Raw genomic sequence first — 18,485 nt, forward strand, 5'->3', positions numbered from 1 at the left:
GAAACTTTTCTCTATTTGCAGATGACTGTTGTTGCTAAATGACTTAGTGTCAGTTCTGACCTTGCATAGGGTTCCCAAGGAGTGACTGGTGAGCTTGAACTGCCGACCTAGCAATTCAAATGACCTTGAAGTCCAGTGCATTAACCCACAGCACCACACAGGATACTATATATTGAACTCAACAAGAAAACTACTGAAACTAATCCAAGGAAAAAAAGTGGTAGGGTACAAGATCAACATACAAAAATTAGTCAGATTCCGCTACACTAAGAAAAAGAACTCTGAAAAGGAAATTAGGAAAACAACACAATTTACTATGACACCCCAAAGATTAATTACTTAAAATAAACCTAACCAGAGACTGATGTCCTGATGCTGTCATGTCCCTTAATCTCAGGTTGTTGTCTGATGTTGTTGGTTCTCTGTTTGAAAGACAGATAATACAAAGTTGGCTTGTTGTTGGAGTTGGTTCCAACTGTGGAGTCGGTTCCGACTCATGGGGACCCTGCACAGGGTTTCCAAGGCTGTAAATCTTTACAGGAGCTGAAAGCCTCATCTTTCTCCCACAGAATAGCTGGTAGTTTTGAACTGCTGACCTTGATGTTAGCAGCCTGATTCGTAACCACTAAGCTACCAGAGCTCCTTAAAGTTGGCTTGGTTTGTATAAATTCTTTTAATTTCTCTTTATTTGGAAATGTCCTAATTTTCCTGGAGTGGTGATGTAAGATCAGCACTGGACTACTAACCACAAGGTAAGCAGTTCAAACCTACCAGCTGCTCCTCAGAAACACTATATGGGGTCGTTGTGAGTTAGAACTTACTCCCTGGCACTTAACAACAACCACAACGCTTGTGAGACAATTTGACTGGATCAAACTGGATGGTTTTCTTTATGTCATCTCATTGCCTTCTTACCTGCATGGTTTCTACTGAAAAATCAGAGCTTAGTATTATTGGTCCCCCTTTGTAAATAACATTTAATTTTTCCCAAGTTGCGCTCTGAATTTGTTCTTTGTCTTTGGTTTTAGTAAGTTTGATTATATGTCTTGGTGATTTTCTTTCAGGCTCTATCCTATTTGGACTGTATCATATGCAGATTTTCTTATTTTTCATAATATTAGGGAAGTTTTCTGCCAATAAGACTTCAACAATGGGGGGCTGTGGTTGGGACAGGCTGGGGGAGGGTCAGCAGAGGGGCACAGTACCTCTTGTATGAGTCAAGACCACAACTCTGAGGAGGGTGTAGGGGGAGATGGGGAGCATGCACGTCTTTGGTCAGCGGTCACCAATGAGGATGTAGGTGTACTTTTGGCTTAGTACAGTTGGTTCTCTGATTTCCACCCCAAATCAATGTAAAGAGGTAGGTTGGAACTGCCTGGGGTCCAGCATCTCTGGCCCCCACCCTCACAAGCTTTCTCTTCTCAAATGGCCAGGGAACACACACTGGTGAGTGGTTCTATCCCTCCCTGCTCTGTGGTCACCTGAGACTTTGCAGGTCTTGCTAGCTTATACTTTCCATCGTTAGATCTAGCTTGTATTCTATTCACCTTGCTTCACTCTGGATTTGCTGGCTGTGTCTATGTCCCTTTCTTATTGGGAATTCAGGGAAGTTGCCGATTCATGCTTTTCACCCTAGAGCACTGCTTGCAGCAGGCGCATATCACTCTTCAAGAGCTTCTTTTGTTCAGTTTCTCCTTCTAATCCATGTTTGCTCTATTTCTTTTTCCTTTTATTTGATGTTCAGGGTTCCACAATTATCTTCTATATCTGTTTCACTTGGTTTCTTGGGTCTTTGTTGTGGAGGAATGACTTGGGGTGTCTAACTAAGTCACCATCTTAGCTCTACCTACACACACTCTTACTACTTCCTGTATTTCTCCTTCATATCTCACCTCATGAGTGTAAGTGATTAATTGATGCATTACATGACAGTTTTAAATCCCTGCTACTCCTAACCAAACCAAATCCACAGCCACTGAGTCGATTCCTAATCACCACAAATCTATAGGACAGAAGGTAACTGCTCCTTTGCAAGTCTTTCTGGGAGTAGACAGCCTCATTTTTCTCCTGCAAAGCAGCTGGTGGGTTTGAATCGATGCTCTTGCGGTTAGCAGCCTGATGCTTAACTCTCTACACCAGTGAGGCTGTAAATTATACAAGAGCTTGTATGTTTACTGATATATCGCTAACACCTAGAATGGTGTTCAACATATTGCTGGCAGCCAATTCATAGAAAATGAGAAAAACATGCAAGTACTTTCAAACTCGAAAAATGCTTTGCATTTCTGATTATGTGATACTCTCTACCCTCCTCATTTAGTCAGAATACTTTGTAAACAGTAGTTTACAAATTATTATTGTATTATTTACAGTACTCTGGGAAGATTCATGGACAAGTGAACTGAGATGGCTTTGTGTTCATATATAGGTGAAGAGCAAACTGTATACAAAATCCTAATTATTCTTTATCTAAAATTAAAACAAGGTGATGTATTGGTTAAATACTTCACTGCTCCCAGAAAAGTTGGTGGCTTGACTTACACCCACCTAGGGCTTCGATGAAGACAATGTAGAGAGAACAGCCAAAGAAACTGTGCCAGGCAGCTCTGCTTAGTCACATGGAGTTGTGATGAGTTAGAATAGATTCAACAGCACCCAACAAGAACATAACCAAAACATCGTATTATAGATCATTTGCAAATTAACTCTAATGAAACAGTTAAGGATTTGATATTAATCAGCCTGATATCTGCTGGCAATAAAAGATTATTTAGAAAATAATTCTGTGACTTTGTAAAAGCTCATGTTTACTCTCAAATCTAAGGGAAGATGCATAAAACATTAATGGCAGTTAGACAGGAGAGGGATGGGTTTAATGCTTTGGAACTTAGGGGACAGGTACAACAGCCTGTTGTATCTCAGAAGAAGCAATTTAACGAAGACATAAAGTATACAAATGGGGAGAAAATTTGATTTCACCTAATTTTATTTGATAGAATTTAACACTTGAACAACTGCTGTTTGCTAGACTTTAAAAGTCTTCATTCTCTTTAATGGAACTCAAAGAGAAATATATTCATTTGTTCCATTGCAAATGCTCAATTGTAGATTTGGGGGATAATAAAAACTCTTGCTTTGCTATTTAATTATTCAGTTGACTGCTAGAAAGATGAAGCTACCCAAATGGGCTTGCAACTCGGAAATGTTACTACATGTTTATTTTTTAAGATAGTCACGTCACTCCAAAGCAAACTAGTGGCAGTCTAGATGTTTTAAACAATAATGAGAATTTGGCAATTATGCAAGATGTTGTAAAAAAATAAGTGCCCATCATAAGTTTGTTGTTTTAATTGATAGTCCTGAATATGCTTTCTGCAAACAAACAAAAATGTTAATGAAACTTCCACTGAGTACCCTCAGTGAATCACTGCAGAAAGGATAACCATTTATAAATATTATATGTTTCTTTCCAGATGTACTTTAACATACGTGTGCATCACTAAAGAGAAAAACACTTTTAAAGAAAGCACTGTATTATCAGTTTCTGATGAAACTTTACAATGTTGCTATTAATTATATACGTAACACATTTCCTATTTGTTTGACAGCCTGCAAGGTGTGCATCAATTCAGTCACTTTCTCTGTTACCCAGCATTCAGTCCTCTAGGCCATTATTTCTGAGAGAAACTAAGCAACATTATAACTAAAAGCCTGCATGAATGATTCATACTAGGACATGTCCCCCAGTGGGGTATACGATTAACTAGTTTAAATTGATGACTGGAGTTCCTATGGCGTCCTAAGGAAGTGATACACTCACCAGATCTTCAAGATTAGCTAAGTCCTCTCACCAGCTGCTGAGCCTCGTAGGCCTCACCGAGTCTGTGGAAAGAATTTGCTGCATTATCATGATGAAACATTTCCTGAACAAACAGTAAAAATAGCTACTTATCTTTGGCAATACTGATGCACTTTAGAAGTCTTCTCTCTCATTTACTTGTTAGTTTATAGCTCCTTTCTAGGACACCACCTGGGTAGTGCCAAGGGTTAAGTGTTCAGCTACTAACCAAAACTTGATGATTTCAGCCCAACCAGGTGCTACAGAAGAAAGGCCTGGCCATCTGCTTCTGAAAGGTCACTCTACGGAACACATGTTCTGCTCTGACACACAGGGAAAGGTGGATGTAATGTGACGGTCACTTGTTATGTTACTATTATATTTTATTATATATTTATATTTTATGTATATTTATATATCATTATTATATCTTATTATAGAAGCAGTGCTTTTATATTTGTAAAAAAACAGAAAATTCAGGCAAAAAAATTACCAAGCAGATAAAACTTCACCTACCCATCACCCAGAATCCTGTTTGATACCTTAATGTATACGTACGTTCCTTACTCTTTCTATATTTTTTTAATGTATTTATATACATACTTATATTTGTATGTGATTTTCTTTACCAGCATACTGTTCTAAACTTACTTTTTCCAGTCCAGGACTTGACCTTGCCACTTTAGTGTATTTTTATGTCATTGTACAAAAAACCAAAACAAAACCACTGTTGCTGGGTCTAGAACTTGTGGCGACTTGGGTTATTCGCTCCCAGACTTCATGGCAATCCTGGTGTCTTTTGAGAACAACGGTGAGATCAGCTGCTTTGCTAAGCTCACCAATACCTACTGCCTGGTGGCCATTGGGGGATCAGAGAACTTTTACAGTGTGTTTGAGGGTGGTCTCGCTGATATCACCCTCGTGGTATACACATCCATCTCTGCTGTCAGATCATTGGGAGCTTGTGTTTGGGGAACAGACAAGTTGTCCTGGTGCACAACAACAACACTGACCAGGAATTGTGACACATTCACAACTCCCTCCCCGACTCAGTGCAGATCTGTTGGGTGGAGGAATGGCTCTCAGCCCAGGGCAGCGTCACTACCTACAGTGACTATGTGGCCTTGGTCCACCCAGTCCTGGACAGGGAGACAGAAGAAATCCTTGCTGATGTACTAAAGGTGGAAGTCTAGAGCAGACCCTGGCTGACCTGGTGCTAGTGGGAAGCTACTTTATTTTCAGCAATCAAGGATGGCTGCTGCATCCCAAGACTTCAATTGAAGATGAAGACAAGCTGTCTGCTCTCCTTCGGTGCTCCTTGTCAGGCGGCACTGCACTGTGAACGGAGGCAGCGAGATCGCTCTGAGCAGGGATGGTGGGGAATGATTTTCTGTGACCTGGACTCCACCAGCACGGAGCTGTCTGTGGTGGAGAGTGTCTTCAAGCTGAATGATGCCCAGCTCAGCACCACCGCCCCCAGCGTCACAGCCTCACATGAGGCACCTGCTGTGCTGCTCTGGGGGGCTCCCGACTCCATGCCCCACCCAGTCTGTCCCAGCTGTTGGCAAGGAGGCAGTGAAGAGCTCACTGTGACTGTGTGGCTGGATGTCCAGCCCCTCTTCACCTGGGCACATCTCCTGAACATACAGTTACTATAGAAACTGCCATGTGGTGGCGGCTGTCAGGCCCTGTGGCTCCCGACTGAAAACCCTGCTGTCTGATGTCACTCTATTAAAGGACAGCTGCCTCTGACCAAACAAAGGAAACTTACAGAAACACAACAAACTTGTAGTTCTTTACTGCGGCCATCGCTGAAGTGACAGCAGCCGAAATGAAGTTCAATCCTTTTATGATTTCTGAGAAGAGCAAAACTCGTAACAGGCACTTCAGTGCACCTTCCCACATTCACAAGAAGATTCTGTCTTCCCCTTTTCCAAGGAACTGAGACCGAAATACAAAGCTCGGTCCATGCCCACCCGAAAGGATGATGAAGTTCAGGTTGTATGAGAACACTACAAAGGTCAGCAAATTGGCAAAGTAGTCCAGGTGTACAGCAAGAAACATGTCATCTGCATTGGATGGGTGCAGCGAGACAAAGCACAACTGTCCATGTGGCCATTCACTTCAGCAAGGTGGTGATCACTAGGCTAAAACTGGACAAAGACCACAAAAGGATCCTTGAACAAAAAGCCAAATCTTGCCAAGTTGGAAAGGAAGAGGGCAAATAAAAGAAAGACACAATTGAGAAGGAGTAAAATAATCCTGTATACAACTTCCATTAAGAAGTACAAAAATGAAAAATAAAACGATTTGATTCTGAGTCATAGCGACCCTTCTACAGTTTCCAGGATTATTAAACTTTACGAGAGCAGATAGCCTCACCTTTCTTCTGAGGAGAAGCAGGTGTGTTTGAACCACTGACCTCTCAGCATCCCAGTGCTTTACCCACCACATCACCATATTCAAACGTTCAAACGTCTAAAAAGATCCTTACAGCAGTTTTGTTTTATCCAGCAATGCTATTAAGAAGTATATCTGGCTAGTATATCTCTTCTTCCTTTACAATCCATCATGGCACCTTTTTGTTGGAACCACTGGGACAGGTGTGCTGTGAAACCCCTCACTTTCTGAATTTGGCTAAGTTCTTCTTCTTGTGCCTTTTAGCGTATTCCCAAACCTCTTAATCTCCTAACAACTGTAAGTTATATTTGAAGCACTGATGGATTCGTGAAGATATTTGGCTAGAATATGCCATAGGTGATTCTGTATCTAGAGATGCATTATCCAAAATGCTGGCCACCAGTCACATGTGACAATTTAAATGCAAACTTAAGCTAATTAAAATGAAAAAGGCCAGTCCCTTTGATTGCACTAAGCAGGTTTCACATGTTCAGCAGCCACATGTGGTGAGGGGCTACTTTTTGGACTGCGCTAATATGAAAAGACTGAAGTTGTCAAGGACCTCATTCTTCTTGGATCAACTGTCAACAAACACTCACAGAAACAGCCATCAAGAAATCAAGTAACATATTGCATTAGGCAAATCTGCTGCACAAGACCTTTTTCAAGTGTTTAAGAGCAAAGATGTCAGCTTGAGCACTAACGTGCACCTGACCCAAGCCATGGCATTTTCAATAACTTCATATGCATGCGAAACCTGGACCATTAGAAGAATTGATGCTTTTGAGTTATGGTGTTGGAGGAGAATATTTGAAAGTGCCGTGGGTTGCCAGAAGAACCAACAGATCCATTTTGGAAGGAGTGCAGCCTGAGTGCTCCTTGGAGGCCAAGATGGCCAAACTTCGTCTCTCATACTTGGGACATATTGTCAGGAGGGACCAGTCTCTGGAGAAGGATATCATGTTTGGTCAGGTGGAGGGTCAGAGAAAAGGAGGAAGACCCCCAGCAAGATAGACTGGCCAAGCGGCAGCATCAATGGACTCAAGCGTGACAACAGTAGTGAAGTTGGCCCAGGATCGGGCAGTGTTTCATTCTGCTGTGCAATAGGGTCACTACGGGTCGGTACCCACTCGCTGGCACCTAACAACAACAACATGAAACTTTTCCATCATTATGAAAAGTTCTACTAGGTGTGCTATTTAGGGATCAAGTCCATTTCTCCATTCCTTGGATCAGGGCTTGCTTTTGTAACTTTCTTTGACCGAGGGATACTAGCGAGCGTGAGGGTTTGGGTGCCTCCTTTTGCTGCTGGAGTCTGGAGGCTGCATTGTGAGCTGCTGTCCTGAAATGGTGTCAAGTCGGTTTCAATTCATGACAACCCTGTATAGGATTTCTGAGGAGCCGCGTGGGTTTGACTTTGTGGTCTGTACTCCAGTGCTGATCCTCCAGTGCCACACTAGAAGCTCACCTACTGGAGGACGAGACAGCACGTGGACAGTGTCCTCAGTTTTCCTAGCTAAGGTCACAGATAAGTGAATGAATAATAAAATAATTCTAATGATATTTTGAGAATTGTACTAGGCACATTATGTATTAAATTATGACTTGAAACCCATGAGACAAGCATTGTTATCCCTGTTTTACAGATTTAAAGAGGAGCATAGGTTTCAAGAAGCTTAAATTGGTCACATATGGGTAGACTTGGGATTGCAACCTGAGCATTAGATTCTTGATCCATACTCCAAATCACTTAAATACTATTTATAATTTACAGATAATTAAAAGTATATGTAGGAGCCCTGGCAGCACAATGGTTAAGCACGTGGCTGCTAATGCAAAGGTGAGCAGTTCAAATCCACCAGAGGCTCTGAGGGAGAAAAGACACGACCATCTATTTGAGTAAAGATTCTAATCTTGGAAACTCGGTGGGGCAGTTTTACTCTGGGTCTGATGCTGCAGGATAATGCACTGGACCACAAGGTCAGTTTGAACCACACGGCGGGCAGATCAAACTTACCAGCTGCTCCTCTGAAACCCTATGCAGGGTCGCTATGAACAGACTCGACTACACTTAACATCAATAGGGCTGCTAGGAGTTGGTAAAGACTCGATGGCAGTGGCAAGTGGATTTTTTTTAAGTATAGGTACTTAATCAAATGCAGCCAGAAAATCATGTATAACACTGTGCTTAGTCCAGAACTATGTCTGTGTGTTTCGAGTCTCCGTTTCATTAATGGCTCATGAAGTTGGAAGCTGCTCTGAGATTCTCCCTATAGTTAACACCATGTTTTCCATCACATTTTATCGTCAAATGCCCAGTTGCACTTTGCAGAATTCTTTGTGTTGATTTCTTTGAAATCTGGCAGTTGGAACAATTAGCAATGGGGTAGTTGAATAATGGAACTTGGCAGGATAAGGAAGACCAGAGTTTGAGAACAATGCTTATTTGCTGAGGGGATATGTCCCTTCTGTTTGGTGGTTATGTGCCGCAGAGTCAGTTCCTACTCATAGCAAGCCCGTACAGGGATTCTGAGTCTGCAAATCTTTACAGGAATAGAAAGCTTCATCTGTCTCCCACAGAACGGCTGGTAGTTTTGTACTGCCGACCTTGAGTTTAGCATCCCAACTTGTAACCACTACCACCACCAGAGCTCCTTGTCGTTCCTGTTTAGTGGTGTCTTATTAGTGAAGCAACAGAATTCTGCTACAAGGAAAATATGAATAGCATGTTTCAGAATATGTACTCTGGTAGCGTAGTGGTTACGAATCGGGCTGCGAACCTTAAGGTTAGCGGTTCGAAACTACCAGCCGCTCCGCGAGAGAAAGATGAGGCTTTCTATTCCCGTAAGGATTTACACCCTCGGAAACCCTGTACAGGGTCGCTATGGGTCGGAACCGACTCGACGGCACTTAACAACAACATCACTTAATAACAACAATTCCATTACAGTGCTATTTACTGAATTAAATTGCAAACCATTTCTCTTTTTAAACTATGTTTAACAATAAATTTAACTAAAGTGATACCGTTACAGATTCCTTTTTCATGATTTTTTTTGTTTTTTTCAGAGACTTTGCAATGGTCATCCTATTAATAAACACGACTTTTCTTTACTAAGAAGAAAACAAAGGAGAAGAAAACAAGAATACTCGGTTCCATCAACATATATACTGAACTGTTTGGGAACAATATTAAAATAAAGGCAGTGGACAATGAGGTTGGTTATTATTATTTTTTTAATATTACCCTTGTTTTTAATATAATTGCACTGTAAATTCATATAATTAATAATGGTTGTGTTTAACAATTGGCTTCCAACAAAATTTCTGGAAATGGGCTAACTGGCTCTTATAAGCTAGTATAAGTCAGCTCCAGCATACAATGCCCCCAACCCCCAGGAGACCTTAAGGCTACGGTGTCCATTTCCTCATGATATGGTCAAAGGGAGACAGACTTGGATGTACGGCTGGTTTCTTGTTGATTATTATTAAATGTCCTTTTGGAATCTTTGGGAAGAAGCCGTCTTCTTTGTCTTTGTGGTGAGAGAATGTTCTAGAGGAATCACTATTCTTGTGTTCATTTAAATTCAGCCAGACCTTGGTCTTCCTTCTTTCCAATCTGTATACTACATGTAAGCCCAGAAATTGAGAGAATTACTCAAAGAACAAGAAAGGGAAAAAAGGAAAAGAGAAGACCCTAATCACCAAGGAGGGACCGACTTGTATGCAAGGAGTCAGGGCCCAGCCCAGCCCTGGAAGACAGACTGACAGGAGTTGAGGTAAACAAGTCAGCCTCTGCCTCTCAGACCTCAGCTCAAGCAAAGCAGACATAGCAGAGAGGGGCAGATGCCTTTATTAGTCTGACCAGCATGGTACCAATGGTAGGTTCAGACAGAGCTTCCCTGGTTGTCCTGGCTCCTGCCTTCATTTACCTGGGAGTTCACACCACACCCCTGGGAGACAGATGTGTCCGGCAGGAGTGGCAGACAGAGCCAGGATAGGAAATAATGGGGTTTGGATCTGCAAGGAACTCTAGGTAATGTAGAAAATGTGGGGGAGCGAGGCCACCTAGTAAAATGTCCATCAGAGCAGAGCTGAGGCTTTCCTTGCCCAGGGCCCACTGTCACCAGGAATGGACTTGTCTGGAGGAAGAGCTTCCCCTCATGGCCTTCTATTGGTCCCTTCGTACCATCAGCATCTCCCAAATGTTATTCTTAGCTTCCTCAAGGAAGGATTTTTTGTTTGTTTGTTTCAATTCTTTACTATTTTCTTCTGCTATTTTCTGTTTCTCTAGAAGCTGGTTGTGAATTACCTCCTTGGAATGAAGAATAAACAGTCTACCTACACCTTCATGCATGTTAGTCTCCTCTACCAAAGTCATAATCTCTGTATCTGTAAAATGTACATGCTTTTTCATTCTGATTAGCTGTTTGATTGGTATGTCTGCAAACTTCACCTTCTGTTCATTGTCAATAACTTTGACTTGAAGCTATGTAAAGGCCTTCTTCAACTCCAGATCCATGGGGTCTGCCATCTTGGTTTCACAATGATACTGCTTTTAACATCTAATGCTCGCTCTTCTAAGTTGCCAGTTAATCATGGAGATACCAAAATGGCATTCACATTCTAATTTACTTTCATTCAGTATGCAATTGTACTTTGAGTTAGGTACAATTATTATTCTCATCTTAAGAGTTAGGAGATATATTTATAAATATAGGAATGAACTAACTTGACAAAAGCACACAACTAGAACGTGAAGGGATGTCAACTCAAACCATGCCAATATACACTCTTGTAGTTTCTCCTTTCTCTCAACAAGAATTTAGTGAAATCTTGGGAATTACAGCAGTATCTCACAGAGCATAACTTACCTCTTCTTACAGGAGTGGATGCTTTCGGAGTCTAGAGTCCTGAACTCTGCCTCAGAGCTGTTACCTATTTCTCAGACTTCCCAAGTCAGGTATCACCTTAACTCACTCACCAAGAAATGGAGGTCTTCTAGAAAAAGGAGAGAAAATTTCCCTACCCTCACAAAGTCTCCAGTGAACCTTCGTAAAGTCCAGGGATGCTGGTATGATGTGACCATACAGTGGGGACAATGCTCTACTAAGCCCAGTCTAGCCTTTCTTCTAATTGCATATAAAAAGCCCTGCCTTGGCCAACATTCTCAATCTCTATGAGAAACACGATCAACAGCTCTCCAGAAAGACCAATACTCCCCTCACCCCCAGTCACAGAATGGCTTAAATTCGGTGTTTGTTACGATTGTTTGTTGTGACTGTTAAGTGCTGTTGAGTCAGTTCCAATTCATAGTGACCCTGTGTAGGGTTTCTAAGGAGTGGCTGATGGGTTTGAACGTTGTGGTTAGCAGTCCAGGGTTTATTCTACAATGCCACACCAGAACTCCCAATTCAGTTTTCGGGGATAAGAAATTCTCTCAGACAGTCTTCATATGCTTTCAATTTATAGGACTAACTAGAATACAAAAGAGCTGCATATCTTGCCTCTGGGTGACGTCCCAGATTTAAATATTGGCTTTGAAGTCTTAATCAGCAGTGTCCACCAGGAAGGACTTTCTAGAACCAAGGGTGACTTTGTTGCCAAGACAATCTCTACTCTAGATGGCAAACATTTTGAAATCTTAAAAGTAGTAGTTTTCTAGCTTCATAAATAAATAACTAACCAACCTTCTGCCTGCTCCCCAAAGCCTGTTCCATATGGAACACAGCAGCGCAGATGTAAGCAGCTGCTCCATGCCAACAAATGGAAAAACCCTAACGGCTGTGTCTGCCACACACGGGTCATCTTCTAGAAATGGAAAGTTGATTCCAAATACCTAGAGATGTCATGCTGTGTCTCATGAGTACCTTAGGAACACATGAATGTTCAACTTTCAACCAGGAGAGAACTTGTTTTGTACTAAGTATACCATGGACTGCCAGAAGAATGAACAAGTCTGTCTTGGAAGAAGTACAACCAGAATGCTCCTTGGCAAGACATTGTCTCACTGTTATCAGGAGGGACTAGATCCTGGAGAAGGACATCATATTGATAAAATTGTTGCTGTTGCTGTTGTTAAGTGTGGCGGGGTTGGTAAATATGAGGCGGAATCTCAGTGAGATGGATTGACACAGTGGCTGAAGCAATGGGGTCATACAGCAATGATTGTGAGGATGGCTAAGGATCCGGCTGGTTTGATTCTGTTGTGTATAAGGTTGCTCTCTCCATTGGAACTGACTCAACAGCATTTAATAACAACAACAATAGGGTGTGGCTTTTAGAGAGATTCACACTGATGGCTTCCACCTGCTAGCAGTGGACAACAATCACAGGGCTGAAAGTGGCCACTCCTAACAGTCTAGGGCTCTTCATCCATATTCATAGGGTCACGGACCACCTTCTGTTATTGTTAAATGCCTTTGAGTTGCTTCTGACTCATAGGGACCCTGTAAAAGGGTCTGGTGACTTGAACTGACTTGACTTGAGCAGCTGGTGGACTTGAACTGCTGACCTTATAGTCCACTGTTTATCCTCTAGCACAACTGGTTTTGTAAGATAAGTACTGCACTGTTAACCACAGGTTGGTGTTTCAAACACACCAGGCACCCCTCAGAAACCCTATACGGGGTCATCTCAACCGACTCTATGGCAATTAACAATAACAACAACAGCATAGAGGACAGAATGAGACTTTGGTGTCTCTGACAACAAGATAGAAGGTTAGGGTCAAAAGTTCTGTCTGCTTCTCACCAGCGATGCAATCTTGAGCAAACAGCTTCAGCATCCAGATTCTCCATTTCCTCATCTATCAAACGAGGTAACTGTTATATGTGCTTTAGGGCTCTAGTGCAGATTAATGAGATATTTGGAAAACATTTAGCACATGGTTAGAGCATAGTGACTACCCAAGAAATAGGAGCTATTATTATTATGCCATTTCTTTCAAACGCTGCTCTTTGAAGACAGGATTTGTATTTTATTTAACCGTCTCCTCTTCCTCCAATAGCCAAGAACCTAGCATGTACCTTCTTGCACTTGGTATGTGGTAACTATCCGCTGAATGACGAATGTACTAATAAGTGGATAAATGTGAAAACTGACTGCAATGCCTAGAAGACATTTAGCCAATAATCACATATTTTGAGTAATGGAGAGCAATATCTGCTATCTGCCAGATCCCACTGCCAGAAATAATAAGGAAGCAGAAAGTTTGTGAAATGCCACTGGAAAAGTTCTCTTGAACAGTTGGCATATCCACTAATGCCACATAGAGCAGACAGTCACTCTGGATTTAACATCCCCAGGAGAGCAATGGAGGTCAGCCCTGGAAACAAATATATCTTTAATTACTTACCCAACCAGCATGCCTAACCTGACCTCAGTGGGGAGAAGTCTGGGGAACAGAACGGAAAGAGCTCGAAGCCTGCTGGAGAAGTCAACACATGAAGAGAGGATCTAGGGAGTGGGCTAAACAGAGAAGGGATATGATGTGGTTTAGGAAAGCAGGAAGGTTTCCCCTTTCCTGGGTATCTGATGGTCATGCCTAGAATTCCTATTCCTCAGACGAGGGTTAAATCAAGTTATTTCTGATATCTTCTCTGTATCAGTTCTTGACTCTTCAAAGTCCAGTCTATGTGAGACTCATCATACTGGTCACTAGACTTTCAGGTTAATTTCAAATAAAAGTCAGGAAATTATTTTCTCTAGATAATTTAACATTCATTCTTCTTTACTGACATCAGACAAACAAGGCCAGGGGCAGAGTGTGGAACAGATCATCAATTGCTCATATGCGAGTTCAGACTAAAGCTGAAGAAAATTAAAACAAGTCCAAGAAAGCCAAAATATGACCTTGAACACATCCCACCTGAATTTAGAAATCATCTCAAGAACAGAGATAATAAATTAGACACTAATGACCAAACACCAGAAGAGTTGTGGGATGACATTAAGAGCATCATACAGGAAGAAAGCAAAAGGTTAATGAGAGAAAAGAAAGAAGGAAAAGATCAGAATGGATGTCAGAAGAGACTGAAACTTGGTCTCCAGTGTAGACATGCTAAAACAAATGGAGAAATGAGGAGGTAAAAGAGCTGACCAGAAAATTTCAAAAAACAGCTCTAGGATACCAAGTTAACATTATAATGGAATGTGTAAAGATCTGCAGTTAGAAAACCAAAATGGAAGAACACGCTCAGCATATCGCAACTTAAAAGAAATGAATAAAAAATTCAAGCCTCGACTTCTAATACAGAAGGACTCACTTGGCAAGATATTGAATGATGCAGAAAGCATTGAAAGAAGATGGAATACACAGAGTCACTGTACCAAAAAAATACATGGTCGCTATTCAACCATTTCAAGAGGTAGCATATGATCAAGAGTCAATGATACTGAAGGAAGAAGTCCAAAGTGCACTGAAGGCATTGGCAAAGAACAAGGCTACACGAACGGATGGAATAGAAATTGAAAATTTTCAACAGACTCATGCAGCACTGGAAGCACTCACTTATCTCTGTCAAGAAATTTGGGAGACAACTACCTGGTGAACCGACCGGAGAGATACATATTTGTGCCCATTTCAAAGAGAGGTAACCCAACGTAACTCAATGTAGAAATCATCAGACAATATTAATATCACATGCAAGTACATTTTTGCTAAAGATAATTTTGAAATGGCTGAAAATATACATTAACAAGGGACTGCCAGAAGTTCAAGCCGGCTTCAGAAGAGGCTGTGCAATGAGGGCTATCATTGCTGATGTCCGATGGATCTTGGCTGAAAGCAGAGAATATCAGAAAGATGTTTACCTGTGCTTTATTGACTACGCAAAGGCCTTTGATTGTGTGGATCATGACAAGCTATGGACAACAATGTAAAGTATGAGTATTCCAGAACACTTAATTGTGTTCATGAGGAACCTGTACATAGACCTAGAGGCAGTTGTTAGAACAGAAAAAGGGAACACTGACTGATTTAAAATCAAGACAGGTGTGAGCTAGGGTTGTATTCTTTCACCACACTTAATCAATCTGTATGTTGAGCAAATAATCCAAGAAGCTGAATGGTATGAAGAAGAACATGGCATCAGGACTGGAAGAAGACTCAGTAACAACTTGTGATATGCAGATAATACAATCTTCCTTGCTGAAAGTGAAGAGGACTTAAAACACTTACCAAAGACCAGAGCCTTCAATATGCATTGCCCTCATTATAAAGAAAACCAAAGTCCTCACCACTGGACCAATAAACAATTTCATGATAAATGGAGGAAAGATAAAAGTTGTCAAGGACTTCATCTTCCTTGGATCCACCATCAACACTCATGGAAGCAGCAGTCAAGAAATCAAAGGACATATTGCATTAGGTAAATCTGCGGAACAAAACCTCTTTAAAGTGTTGAAGAGCAAAGATGTCAGCTAGAGGACTAAGGTGCACCTGACCCAAGCCATGATGTTTTTAATAACTTCATATGCATGTAAAACTTGGACAGTGAATAAGTAAGACTGTAGAGGAACCGATACATTTGAGTTATGGTGTTACAAAACAGTATTGAAGGTACCATGGACTGCCAGAAGAACAAACAAATCTGTGGTGGAAGAAGTACAACCAGAATGCTCCTTAGAAGCTAAGGTGGCCAGAGTCTGTCTCTCATACTTCAGATATGCTATGAGGCAGGACCAGTCCCTGGTGATGGACATCATGCTTGATAAAGTGGAGGGACAGCAAAACAGAAGAAGACCTCCAATGAGCTTGATTAGCACAGTAGTAGCAACAGTGGGTTCAACTATAGTAGCAACTGTGAAGATGGCATAGGACTGGACAGTTGTACATCTGGTCACTATGAGTTGGAAGTGAAGTGACTTGACAGCACTTAACAACAACAATAACAAAGGAAGGCACAAGCTACACCTTTCTGGGGTCTGATCTTGTGTAACAAGACAGATAATTAAACAAACAATTACAGTAGAGTGTATTGATTATATGAGGAAGAGAAAAGAGAAAGTCTTAGGAAGTATAAGGTAAGGGGATCCAACCTAGTTAAAGTTAAATAATGCCTCCTGGGGAAACTGACAGATGAGAACCGAGACCAGAGGATCAAATGAGAATTACTCAGGGCAGAGAGAAGTTTCATATCATAACAGTTAACTGATTGGAATTTAGTCGAATTATTTATATTCAACTCTTGGATAAGCCAATTAACTTATCTTGGCTCCATTTCAGCATCTTTAAAATATGAATAACAATGCTTATCTTACTGGAAAAAGATTATGCAAGGTTATATACATATGGAGACCAATCTTTGATTTTTAACACATAAAGAAGTCTTGAATTAGCAGACTTAGTATGAATGTTTAGTCACTGAATACCTTATGACTAGCAGCGGATCATTTCAGATGAGTGGCAAAAGATGAGCTCCTCAGGTTGGAAGGCACTCCAAATGCCACTGAGGAAGAGCTGCCTCCTCAAAGTGGAATTGACAAGAAATATATGAATGGAGTAAAGCCCTTGGGATCTTCATTTGCTGATTTTCATTGCTTTGTCTCTCATACTTTGGACATATTATCAGGAGGGACCAGTTGCTGAAGAAGGATATCATATTTGGTAAGGTGGAGGGTCAGTGAACAAGAGGAAGACCCCCAGCAAGATGTATTGGCAAAGTGGCAGCATCGGTGGGCTCAAGCGTGGCAATTGTGAGGTTGGCTCAAGATCGGGCAGTGTTTCGTTCTGTTGTGCGTACGGTCGCTATGAATCAGTACCAACTCAATGGCACCTAACAACAACAACACTGGATAATGAGTAAAGAAGACCATAGAAGAATTGATGCATTTGAGTTAAAATGTTGGGAGAAGAATTTTAAAAGTACCATGGATTGCCAGAAGAACAAACTAATCTATGTTAGAAGTACAACCAGAATACTCCTTAGAAGCTAAGATGGCCAGATTTTCTCTCTCATACTTCAGGCATAATATCAGGTGGGACCAGTCCCTGGAGGAGGACATCATGCTTGGTAAAATGGAGAGTCAGTGAAAAAGAGGGAGACTCCCAACACGATGGATTGGCACAGTGGCAGCAGTGATGGGCTCATGCTTAGCAAAGATGTCAGGTTGGCACAGGACAGGGCAGTGTTTCGTTCTATTGTACATAGGGTTGCTATGAGATGGCAGCTAGCAACAACATCACAACATAGGCCTATATGTGTGTGCACATGTAGGTATTCACAGAGAACACAGTTACAGTTATTTCTTATACAACAAAATGTCTTGCAAGAATGGTTTTCTAGGTTTGAAGGCTTAGGATCATGGTCTCATGGAACAACTCACTCAATTAGCACTACAAAGTTCATGTTTTGCATTCTAGTGAGTTGAGTAGGATTTGGAGTATTAAAAGCTTCCAAGCAGCCTTCTAACAGACAACTCACGGTCTCTACTTGTCCAGAATAAGAGAAAAAGAAGGAAGCCCAAGATTCAGAGAAGAAACTACTCTAATGGCTAATGGCTTATATAAATCACAACCTCATCTACTGCGAGACCAAACAAACTAGACGGTGCCTGGCTACCACTATCAACTGTTCTGGTCAGGCCACAATAGATGGATCTGGATAGAACAGGAGAAAACAAGAAAAAAGAGTTCAAATTCTTTTAAATTCCAGATTTACTAGACTAGTTGAGACTAGAGGACTTGCTGAGACTCCCTGAGACCCTGAGATACTCTTTAAGTCTTGAACTAAAACTATCCTCTGAGGTCAACTTTTAGTAAAATAATAGATTAGCACAGAAAATAAAGATTATTATCCAGTGAGTATGGTGCTGCAGTCTAAAAAGAGATCTGTATGAGAGCAAAAGATCAACAGTCACTCTAAAGCCAAGATGATAAACTAAGGGGTAAGAAAACTGGAGTGCTAGAAATGGACACAATCAAAGGGACAGTTGACACATTGTGAAAAATGTAAGTAATGCCTCTGAGTAATGTGAGTAGACACTGTAAATGGGAACCAAATTTGCTTTCACTAAAAATAAAATACTATTGAAAAAAAAAAAAATTAATCTGTGGTACTGATTTTGCCTGCCTGACATTCATTCTCTTTCCTGGATTTTCCTTTAGGAAACTGTATCAATCAGAGTCTAATTTGCATAATAGAAAACACGCCAAGAATTTCAAATACAGAGACTTTTCTATGGAGCACTAGCTATGCAGTTGATGGAAGGGTTGGCAGATCAAACAAGGGTTGATGTATCTGTC

The 18,485-nt window shown here is 41.2% G+C and overlaps 2 pseudogenes; one reads left to right on the forward strand and one right to left on the reverse strand.

The window, feature by feature from the left end:
- Positions 1 to 4,618: 4,618 nt before the first annotated feature.
- On the forward strand, positions 4,619 to 5,496 carry LOC102818727 (annotated as a pseudogene).
- A 4,913-nt stretch (positions 5,497 to 10,409) lies between these two features.
- LOC102819095 lies at positions 10,410 to 10,772 on the reverse strand (annotated as a pseudogene).
- Positions 10,773 to 18,485: the final 7,713 nt, after the last annotated feature.

This window comes from Chrysochloris asiatica, unplaced genomic scaffold (assembly GCF_000296735.1).
Source record: "Chrysochloris asiatica unplaced genomic scaffold, ChrAsi1.0 scaffold00290, whole genome shotgun sequence".
NCBI lineage: Eukaryota > Metazoa > Chordata > Mammalia > Afrosoricida > Chrysochloridae > Chrysochloris > Chrysochloris asiatica.